Source organism: Carica papaya, chromosome 4 (genome assembly GCF_054855325.1).
Source record: "Carica papaya isolate Zhongbai chromosome 4, ASM5485532v1, whole genome shotgun sequence".
NCBI classification, from domain to species: Eukaryota; Viridiplantae; Streptophyta; class Magnoliopsida; order Brassicales; family Caricaceae; genus Carica; species Carica papaya.
In genome coordinates, this window is record NC_142312.1 from 15896340 (window position 1) to 15908830 (window position 12491).

Below are 12491 nucleotides of genomic sequence, written 5' to 3' on the forward strand. Positions count from 1 at the left end.
TAACAAGATTTATTTTTGTGATTCTTCCCATAATGAGAGAAATTCTAGTTTGCTTCTAGAGCTCTAGGTGCAGCAGGCATCATTCTTGGCCTTTTCTCTGGCTGCCTCAACTCCTACGGCTTCCTTTTGTTGGGCACAAAGTTCTTTGCCCTCTTTGTTTACTAAGATATAGGTCTTGTATCTTATATCCTGAATTTCTCAATTTCTCAATTTTATGTATGATGTAAGTATTAAGTGTGCATAGGTACATAGAAATGTATTATAAGAGTAAAAATCAGAAATTGAGAAAAGAAAATAAAGGAAAAAATAGGTTAAGGGAGAAATAGTCCCCTAAATGAGAGATTTTCCCCAATAGGGGAATCAAATGCTCTTGAACTTTAGAATTGGTTCCAAACCTTATATGAGGTCTTAAGACATTAAAAACATTCCAAGAGAAAGAGAAAAAGAATTAAAGTGAAAAAAAGAGAGAAAACAAAAATTAGGGTTAGAGGAAAACTCCTCAAATTAAGGAAAATAGTGACCTCTTAGGAGTAAAACACTTCTCGAACACAAAAATGGTGGAATTTGAGGTTGAAAAATTTGAAAACAATAATTAATATATAAAGGAAGAATGTTGTAAAGAAATAAAAATTTTTGGAGCTAAAAAAAATGGAAGAGAAACGAAGATTAGTAAAATTATCCCTAAAAAATCCTAATGTGTTAAAATCTTTCCCGAAGCTAAAATATATTGAATTTAAAGCCCAAATTAAGGGAGGTAAGTTAACATAGGAAAAGGAAGTATTGGGAAGAGAAAAAGTTTTGAGGTAAAAAACGAGAGAAAACGAGCAAAACCTGCGAGAAGGGGAAAATCCCTTAGGAGAGAAATTATCCTTCAGGTTTTTTTTTCTCTTTTATTTTCCCCTTAAGCCATGTGTCATGAATTTGGTAGGAACATGTTGCAATGACCAAATAGAGCATATCAACTGCTGTGTGGCAAAAACAATGGAAAAAAAAATCATGTTTTGAGGTCGGGTTTAGGAAGAGGAAAGTGAGAAACACAGAGTGGCATCCTTGAATTAAGGAGGCCATTAAGGACAGGTTATTATATAGACATATATATAAATATACATATGTGTAAGCATGAATCTAGTCGAATTTATGGACTAAATTGGGATAGAAACTCTCGACCATGAAGAAAAAAAGAAATGAGCATGAGGTGGCCTCATTAATCGTAGGATGTGGACATTTCTTGTTGCCAAAAGGAACGGATACCAAAGTGGATTCCAGGTGGTTGAATATGGGAAGAAAAAGAAGGAAGTGGAAGATGAATCATGGTAAAATAAGAAGGATATGACGAATGGAGAAGAACAGGTGAAGAGGTAACCATTTATGGAGAAAAATTGTGATGGAGATGTCCCCCCCCCCCCCCCCCCCCCCAACTTCTCATTGATTGAGTGGTTTCCATTCCTTATAAATAGGAATGGAAAATGAAGGGTAGTGCTTTAGTGGTAGCAAGAGAAAGAAAAGAAAAGAAAGAAAAAGAGAAGAGAAGAAGAAATGAGAGAGTGTTTTGAGATAGAAGAAAAAAATTAAGAAAAAAATATTTTGTGAGAAAAGAAAATTTGAGAAAATTATGGGATACTTTTGGAGAAATTTTGAGGGAATTTAAGAAGGAGGCTAAGAAAGAGGAAAAAAGAACATAAGGACTCAATGTTTAAAAGGTGAAGTAACTAGGCTAAATTAGAGGAGTCTCGGAGGTATCAAAAATTTATATTTTTGTAAATTTTGAGTTTTAGTTTTTGAAATAGTTTTAGAATATTATTTAGAATATAGTCATGATATTTTTTGAGGTATTATATAGATATAGAATATTTTGAGACTCTAGCCAAAATGATACCTGAATAGGATGTTACAATGTCGGGACAATAAAAAAGTTTAAAGAAAATTTAAAAATTAGTGAGAGTCAAGGTAAGTTATTACTATGGTATTGTTAGCATGATTTTGATACTTGAGTATGAATTAATAATATAGTTATTTGGAAGTTAGTAATTTTGATTAATCATATTAATGTATGAATATTCCAAAAATTAATCAAAAATTGAATTTGTTTTTAAAACAAGATTTTCAAATTGTGTTCATAAGTCATTATGGGGGAAGTCCTGTGCCATCAATACTCTAAACCCAACTTTACCATGCCAAGAGTCTAATTATACCCATAAATGCCAGTTCTATGTTCGGGTCTATTGGGAATGTTTGGGTGCCTATGGGAGTTGGGAGTTTAGTCTAATTATACCCATAAACCCCTATGTCGCGGGTCTCACATAAATCATCACCTCACTCAACTTTACTCTTCCTTCTTAGATGCTTGTCATGTGGCGCACATCCAAGCCTTCACCATGCTTATTTAAAGGCTCTCTTCTTCCCTATTTCCCACACTTCATTTCTTTTTTCATTTTCACATTCTAGAGAGAGAATTTCAGAGTGAGAAAAATGAATTTTTTAGAGAGAGAAAAAAGTAAGAAAGAATGAGAAAAGTAGGAGTTTTGCAAAGCTTGTCTAGGGAATGCTAGAAGTTTTTTTCTCCCCTTTCCAAAAAACTAATCGACACGGTTACGGTAAGGGATTCTTTAGTATTTTCATCTACATTTATAAGTACTCTTTTTAGTTAATTAATTTGGTAAAATTAGATATTTGTCGAAATGGATTTCTATGCTTATTTGGTAATTTATTTTGATAATAATCCATGATATATGTGAGATTGACCCTTTGTCTTACCATCGATAATGGAAAAAAGGGTTTTAAGGAGTTCCAGCTTTAAAGAATATCCCGATGGTCAAATCAGGGTAAAATGGGCCTTTGGCCAAATATGTTGTTGAATCCCCATCGGATTTTGTATGTGAGGTATGATACATGATAGTATGTTGTATGACTATGATGCATGAATTCCTACAAGGATTGATGTTTGGTATTGTTTAATCATGAAAATAGTAAACATGATGTATGAAAATATGATGATTGGAAATTGCAGGCGGGTTCGGCCCTTCGTCTTACTATAGTAATGGTGAAGAGGGTTATTCTAGAGGACCTTGGTTCAAGAGAATGATTTGAACATCAAGTATGGGTAAGAATGGCCTTCAGATCGGATACGTAAAGAATATTTCGATGGTTAAATCGGGGTAAAATGGGGCCTTTGGCCAAATGTGTTGTTGAACCCCCATCGGGTTCTGGATGTGAGGTATGATACATGATAGTGTGTTGTATGACTATGATGCATGAATTCCTACAAGGATTGATGTTTAGTATTGTTTAATCATGAAAATAGTAAATATGATGTATGAAAATATGATGATTGGAAATTGCATGCGGGTTCGGCTCTTCACCTTACTATAGTAATGGTGAAGAGGGTTATTCTAGAGGACATTGGTTCAAGAGAATGATTTGAACATCAAGTATGGGTAAGACTGGCCTTCAGATCGGATACGTGAAATGAGCCTTACGACTGGGCATGAGCCTTTAGGCTGAATATGTGAAAAAGGGGCTTAGCGGCCGAATAAGTTATAGAATCTCTGTGGATTCGAAACGGTTGCATTAAACATATAGTATGCATATGAAAGAACATGAAATTGTTGTGAGCATGAATTAAACAAATGAAAAGAAGGAAGAAATTCGTTCGACTGTTATCTTCGAGGGATTTCTGTTTCTCCCTCCTTTGAATAAGTATTGGTGAACTACTTCCTGTGATGATCGACATTTTCTGTAATGAAAGAAGATATGCATTAGGTGAATATAGGGTCCCTATGGCCAATGATTTGCCGTGGTCAGAATATAGACAGGGAAATGATAAGGACCCAAGAATGGGTCGGTGATTCATAGCGATAGTTGGGGATCCCTTCTACCTTCAATGGATATATGTCACAACAGTTTCACATGAAGGTCAGTAAAAGACTTAATAAAACATACATATGGTTAAGGATATTATTAGAAACTCTATAATGATTTGTATGATACTTCTTATGTTTACTGAGTATGCTGCTCGTACTAGTTATATCTCTATAATGAATCGTACGACTCTTCTTCTATTTACTGAGTATGTTGCTCGTATTAGTTGAATCTTTATAGTGATTTGTACGATGCATAGTCTGTTTACTAAGTATGCTGCTTGTACGAGTTGAATCTCTATAATGGTTTGTACAATGCTTCTTCTATTTACTCAGTATGTTGCTCATACTAGTTAAATTTCTACTATGATTTGTACGATGATTCATCTATTTATTAAGTATGCTGCTCGTACTACTTGAATCTCAATAATGATCCATATGATGATTCTTCTAATTACTGAGTATGTTACTTATACCAGTTGAATTTGTATGATGATTCTTCTATTTACTAGGTATGTTGTTCGTACCAGTTGACTCTCTATGATGATTTGTACGATGATTCTTCTGTTTACTGGTTATGTTGCTCATACTATTTGAATCTATATGATGATTTCTAGGATGATTCTTTGTTTACTAAGTATGCTCCTCGTAATAGTTGAATCTCTATTATAATTTGTACGACGGTTCTTTTGTTTAGTAAGTACGCTGCTTGTGATAGTTGAATCTCTGTGATGATTTATATGATGGTTCTTCTGTTTACTGAGCAGGTTGTTTGTTTGACTTTTATTGGATATTTGATACGTTCCAGTATGCCAAATGTAATATAACATGCCTGCCTAGATGTTGAATAATGGTACTTCATTATGTAATTATTTTACCAGATTTTCTTAATAAAGACAAAAGAGTTTTATAAATGATTAAATGACATCATCTTGCGATGATTCTCTGAGGTAAGAGGTACATAAGGTGTTATTCAAGTTGTTTACTTTTTAAACCTTAGTTGTGTGATGTAAATGTTCGCCTTACTGAGTTTACAGAGAACTCACCCCTAATTCGTGCCCCCAGATATTGAGGAAGTTGAGGATCAACCTTCCCGAGTTATCTCAAAGTTTGATTAGAATCATTCATGGATCCTTGAAAATTCTTTAGGACATAATTCGAGTGCAATAGCTATTCCACACTTTGATGTAAAGAACTTGTACGGGCTCTACTTTTTGTATCTAATGCTTTGGATTGCCAATTTAGGGCCCTTGATGTAAGTTCTTAAAACTTAGTTTATTCTATAAGGGATTTTAAATTTTTGCTTCAATGTCAAAAATTATTTTTGCACTCGTAACTACTTAAGTAGTTGGCTCCCTTCTACCCATTAGGTATTCGGGACGCCACAGAGATGGTGTGTTTCACCCATATATTACCTTTTTAGATATAGAAGATATCATTGCAGAATAGCAGGTAGTGCTGGTGGAGGGCTTTTTTGGAAGTTAGACTTTGAACACATTTGTAATTTTAGGTTATTGTTTAATATTTTCAAGAGTTGTAATGAAATTAGAGTTTCGTACTGTATGTATGTAATATACATATGTTTTGAGGGAAACACTTCTACATTATTGTAATAATAAATATTTTACCGTTTATAAGATTATATTGCGGTCATGCCCTATATGAGGTGGTTATGACAATTGGTGGTATTAGAGCAAAATTTTTGGACATCCCTTAATACGAGACTTAAGGATACACAAAACTTAGACTAGGATAGTATATTATAGTTGAAACTCTATCCGAAATATTCTAGATGTAAGAAAGATGGTGAGGCCAAGAATGCTACTTGTACCACAAGATAGAACTGAGTAGACTTTGGATAGACATCCACGAATTGTGGAAGGGTTGGCTATCATAGTAAGCCAACAGGTGATCCAGAACTGGATTGCTATCAATAACAATAACATAGGTTCTAACATTAACAACAAGAATGCGCAAATAGTGGCAAAAATCAATAGAAAGATACTAAAGTGGTTTAAGAGACTCAGACCACTAACCTCCAATGAGGACCCTACCCAGTGGTAGTGGAACAATAAGTAATACAAATTAAGAAACTATTCAAGATAATCAAACAAACCTCGGAGTAGTAGGTACACCTAGCAAAGTTCACGTTCGAGGGAGCCATTGAACATTGGTGGAATATGAAGAAAGAGATGTTCAGAGCTCTAATCACATAGGAGGTATTTCTGAGATCCTTCTACGAGGAGTATATCCCTTGGTATATTTAAGATAAAAGGGGTGGAGTTTATTGAGCTGAAGTAGAGGTAATGTGAGCGTAAGAGAATACACTAAAAAGATCATTAATTTGGCAAGATTTGCCTCATACCTGGTTGTTGATGAAGATAATAGAACCAAGAAGTTCCAATAGGTTCTAAGCAGAGAGATATAGAATATGGTCTCCATACTTCGATTGAACACCTACAAAAAAGCATTATATTATACCTAGCTTATCAAGGAAATAACAAGGCCAGGGTCTCATCCAATAGGGGCAAGAAAGTTTGTGCTCAACAATAAAAAAAAAACCTAATAGATGAGGCACCGAATAAAAGGCCTAGAGTGGTGTCTTTGCACACAGAGGTCCAATATTAAAATAAAATTTTCCACATCATGGGAAGAACCATGGGAAATAAGCCATGTCAAAAATTTGATCAAAGGTTGTCCTCAAGTATGACAATATGCAACATTTGATTAAAGATTGTCCTCTCTAACAAAAGCAAAATAGGACCAAAGCACAATGAAGGGTGTGCACAATCACTAAGAGAGATGCGAAGGCTACAGTGATATAGGGTGTGATTTTAAATTTCTAAACAGTTAACAAAAGTTTTGATAGACCCTCGTTCAACACATTCTTTATGTCCTATCAGTTTGCATTATAATTAAATGCTGAACCTGCATAGTTAGATTGCATACTAGTAGTATCTACACCACTAAATAATGAACTAATTGATGATATGTTTTGTTGGAACTATATTATAAAGATTCATAGTAGAGAATTAGAGGTAGATTTAATTTTGCATGATATATATGAAGATATAATTATGGGTATGGACTCGCTAGTCACATATCATGCTAATGTGGATTGTCATGAGAAGATAGTAACTATCAATATTCCTAATGACAAACCCTTCAAGTTTAAGAGAATTAAAGAACCCCAGATTCATTGCTTAATTTCTAGCATTCAAGCCAATTGATTGCTAGAAAAAGGATATGAAGGTTACCTAGCATACATGGTGGAAGAAAAAAATAGTGAATTAGATTTGTAGCAGATACAAATAGTAAAAGATTTCCCATATATGTTTTTTGAAGATCTTCTGAGTCTCCTTCCTAATTGAGAAGTTGAATTTGCTATTGATGTGGTTCCTATAACAGGTCCTATATCAGAAGCTCCTTATCGAATTGGTCAAGCTGAACTAGAAGAGCTAAAGAAACAACTAGAAGAATTACTAGATAAAGGATTCATAAGACCCCCTGTGGGGAGCATCGATATTGTTCGTAAAAATAAAAGATGGTACTATAAGGCTCTGTATCGACTATAGATAGTTGAATTAAGTAACAATAAAGAACAAGTATCCAGTGCTTAGAATTGATGATCTGTTTGACCAATTGTAAGTAGCTCAAGTATTCTTGAAGATAGATTTAAGATCAGGGTACCACCAATTAAAAATCAAGAATGAGGATTTTCCCAAAACTGGCTTTAGAATAAGGTAAGGGCATTACGAGTTTTTAGTGATGCCATTTGGATTAACCAATGGTCCAGTTACATTTATGAACTTATGAATAGAATATTCAAGCCATTATTGGACAAAGATGTTTTTTCTTTATAGATGACGTAATAGTCTATTCCGCAACATGGCTGAACATGTTGAGTATTTGGCTACTATTTTTGTGATAATTCGAGAAAAGAAATTATATGTCAAGTCTGCGAATTGTGAATTTTGGTTTGAAAAAATTGCATTTCTAAAATATATAGTTCATAAGGATAGCATCTCCATGGATCCAGCGAAAGTTAAGGCCATGATCAATTAGAAAAGGGCTACAATAGTGACAAACATTAAAAGCTTTCTGGGAATAGCAAGTTACTACAGAAGATTTATAGAAGGATTCTCCAATATTGTGGCATCGTTGTCTCAACTCAAGAGGAATGATGTGAAGTTTGAGTGGTTTGATAAATATGAGAAAAGTTTTCAAGAGTTGAAAGCGATTAACTACTACACTAGTGTTAATTATTCTAGAAGGCACTAGAGGGTTCATAATGTAAACTGATGCTTCAAGATAAAGGTTGGGATACGTATTAATGCAAAATGGTAAAGTAATTATGATGTGATCATGGAAGAGAGGTCTCGCAATAATTGGGAATTCCACAGAGGGGAACATTCCTGCAACCCAAGCATCCGCGAATATACGATGATAAGAGGTTGTAAGTGATTATGTGGTAGTATGCCTGAAGAGTGCATTAGGAAGTAACTGCGGATGGAGATTGTCCGTAAGGATTCGCACCAAGTTCACATCGAAGAGTCAAGTGATTTCGAGAATATTTCGTTTCCTAAATTGGTTTATCCTAAATAGGAAAGTATCAACATCCCTAAACACTTTCCTAAATAGGATTATCAACAAGGTAAGCCCAAAATAAGGTAAGAAAATGAGCTTGAGGCCCATGAAGGAACCTATGGGCTTAGAGACTCACACAGGAGGAGAAGGACCAAGGAAGGACCAAGCCTTGGTCCAAGACAAGAAAGAATCAAGGCCCCACAGCCAAGGAGGGCCATGGCTCAAGGACGCTGCACTAAAGGGGAGTGGGTTGGACTATGTTGCATGAGAAAGCCTTTATCCGCATGTGGGAAAATGTGCTTATGTAGGATGGGTAGCCCGCACTCGCGAGTAGCCCGCACATGCGAGTAGCCCGCATGTATGAGAAAGCCTTGGCCATGCGAGTGAAGGATGCGGGCAAGGAGTTTAAACCCAAGAGGGACTTTCCTTCTTTTTTTTCCACATGCATTTTACATGTTTAAATTTCAAAAAAGAATTCTGTAGTAACTTGAAGTCCAAAAAAACACATGAGAAATTTGGTAAAAATGAGGAGCTTTATTTAAATAATATATTATTAATTTTTATTAATATTTTATTGCCTAATTTTGTCTTTTAGAGTATTTAATTATTATTTTTTGTATTAACTGTGACATCTCATATGCTAATTAAGGCATGAGGGTATCAGATACAGAAACATATTACGAGTGTATGATAAAATTTATATGCAATGGAGCAAATTAATAAAAATCCCTTAAAAATATATGAGTTTCAATTACAGACATATAACTGAGGCCAGAAGTGACTGTAAAATACAATGTTAAAATACAAAAGAGTGACACTTCTATCATTTTACTATTGGACTAATCAGAGTGCAGAGACGATCATGCACTTAAGGTTTGTGGATCTATGGGATCCTCATAAACTTTAATGGGTAGGTTAGCTGATAGTTCCTTATTATCTTCATCATTTGGGGAAGGGGGGCCATAGAAAGAGTGAGTTCCATATGCTCAGTAAGGAAAATATTATTTAGATAACATCATAAAGTTTTAAAGGTGAATAATTCTAACATAAACACTTACTATTTAGTTAAGTCGTAAACCTATCTTACTTTATGAAAAAAATTTATTTATTAAAGAAAAGCATCACGTTATAGTCAACAATCAAAATAAATCACACAACACACTAGACAAGAGAGAAAATCAAATAAATCATGAAATGCTCAGATTTTCGTGACACTAAAACATCCACTACTAGTTTGTGAATGGATTCAAACAAGCTTCGGTCGAGGAGCGATTCTTCACTTTCCACATCGTCTGAGAGAAATAGATTAGGGTAAGTTCCATAAAACTCAATAAGAAAAATTGTGACATCACCAATACTGATTACAATATAAGAGTGCCAGACACTAATACATAATACGAGTGCATTTAGAATGTATGCAGTTGAAATTTTACAATACAAAGTCCCTTACAAAATATATGAGTTCTCAATTACATATGCAACTGAGGTCAGAAGTGGCAACAAAATACAAAATAGAAAATATAAAAGAAGGTCACTTCTTTCACTTTGTAATTGGACTCATTAGAGTGCGGAACAAGACATACACTCGTCAACGATAATGGATCCACGGGATGTAGGCAAGCTTTAAGAGGTAACTCAGTGGACAACTCATCACAAACATCTTCTTCGTGTCATCTGGGAGGGCTCAACGTAGAAAAGGTGAGTTCTATAAAACTCAATAAGGCATACAATATTAGATTGACATAACTAAGAATTTTTTAAATTTATAAGTATTTAAGAAATACCTTTCTTTACTTACCATTGCAACGATCCATGGAAGTAGGATTAATGTAAGAAAAACATTAATTTAGAAATATCAAGATCATCAAGTCAATGTAATAATGCAGATAACACATCGAATGAGAAAATCAAACAAATTAATATAGTCAATGTTATTAAGTCTTTTACGATACTTCGTGTGAAGCCCGTTACGACTTTTTATCTACTGGCTAATACAGACTCCCAACTACCACTTTGGTGAAACTAGCGGTAATTTACTGCTTGCCAACCACAGCAGATTTACGGCTTGCTACACCATAATTGATTTGCAATTCGCCACACCATAGCTGATTTGCGGCTCACCACACCATAACACAATCTATGACCACGACCGTGCCAACCACTATGGTCCTAAAAACTATGACCACCGTTGTACTTTGCCACAGTGGTCCTAAGAGTTCCTACGCACTTTCACGGTGTTATCCATAGGGAGTGGTCATCTCACGTCTTTCTAGATAGGGTGAGGACAACAGAAGTAGATAAAATAGTCTAATGGATTAATTCATGTTTCATGTATTCATTCCTATTTTTCATGCCATGTCAACAATTTCTTATAATCCCTTTTTGTTTCAATTGCATTTCAATTTGTTCATGACATAACAATGTAAGCCTTTACAATGCATATATTTAAAACAACTTTGTAAGAGATAACTCATCACACTCTCAAAATCATACCACAAATCATGCAATAAAATCAATATTCACTTCTATACTTTTCTAAAAATGTCTCTTAGAATGTGCAAGAAAATATTGAATCCCTTACTGATTACCGACGACTCCTTGTAACTAGTCCCCTTTCTTTTTTATTTTTCCTTCTTTCTCTCTCTAACTTTCACTATCTAAAATTTTGGTCTTAATAGTGAAAATGGTGAGGAAGAATGGGTGGAGAATGTCCATTACTTATGAAAAAAGAAAACTGTTGGATTTAAAATGAGTGTCACAAATTTGTGAGGAGAGAAAAAATGATGACATCATCATTGTGTCATCTGCATCAGTTGGCCAAGGAGGAGGCACGACTCCGAAGAGAGCGGTGTGCGAGGCTCAAGGCACCGAGCGCTGTCCAAGTCTGCCACATGCAATAGGCTAATCTCCATGCCCAGATGGTGCATTGACACACGAGCAGGGTGAGGTCCACGCGCACAGGCCATCTTGCACTGTCATGTTGCACAAGCGCGCACCTCTGGCGTACTTGATGTGATAGATCCACGCACAAGATCCACATGCGTAGGACAAGTGTTGAGCTGTGCGCCTGACGTGCGTGTCTGGGCGCAGGATCCGCGCGCAGACTGGGAGTTGCATGGGCATTCAGCTGATGGGATGTGCACCTGCAAGCATGTCTAGTTGTCTTGGCGTGCGTGTGCCTCGGTGCATGGCGCATCCGCGTTTCCTCGAGGGCGCGCGGGCTTGCTTTCCCATGACATTCCCCGTCCTTTTTTTTAAAATCCTCAACATTTTTAACGTAAAATAAAATAAAATAAAATAAAATAATTTTTTTGGATAAATTAAAACGAATAGCAAAAATTTAAAAATAAAATAAAATAATATTACACCACATAAGTTTAATAGCAAAAGGCTGGAATAAAATGGAGTCATAGTACCACATGAAGCATAAAGGTGTGGGATGTCACAAAAATAGTATTTAAACTATGCTACTAAAGTTTCAAAAATTACATTTATTTTAAATAAAAGTGTCATTACCTATATAGTTGATCCTACTTACCTTCAGATACCACTACAGATTCCATCACATCATTAAATTCATTTTAAATATTGCCGAAAACCTTATTTCTTTAATTTCTTGAAATGCATTTTAAAATACAAGTCTTAAATCATAAGCAATACAACAAAACAATGAGAAACATATCTAATACAGAAAAACAATATAAAATATGGCATGACAAGACGAAACAATGAGAAACATAACCAACATAAGGAGGGGATATACAGTCCTAGCTATACAAAATTAGGTTACTCAGTTTAGTTTTATGTTTACAGATCTTCACACAAAACCGTTCTAACCTATATCAATATAGAGTAGAGGGGATCCTTTACTACCACTGTGAATGGGAAGCAGTTCAATTCGATATATGATAATACAATTAAAGACTCTGACCATGACAATACTTCGCTACTATGACCCCTACAATCAATTGCAATCCACTCTTGTAAGAGAAAAAGCAAGTACCATTCACGGCAAGTGGTTCACCAACGATTGATTACAATTATATT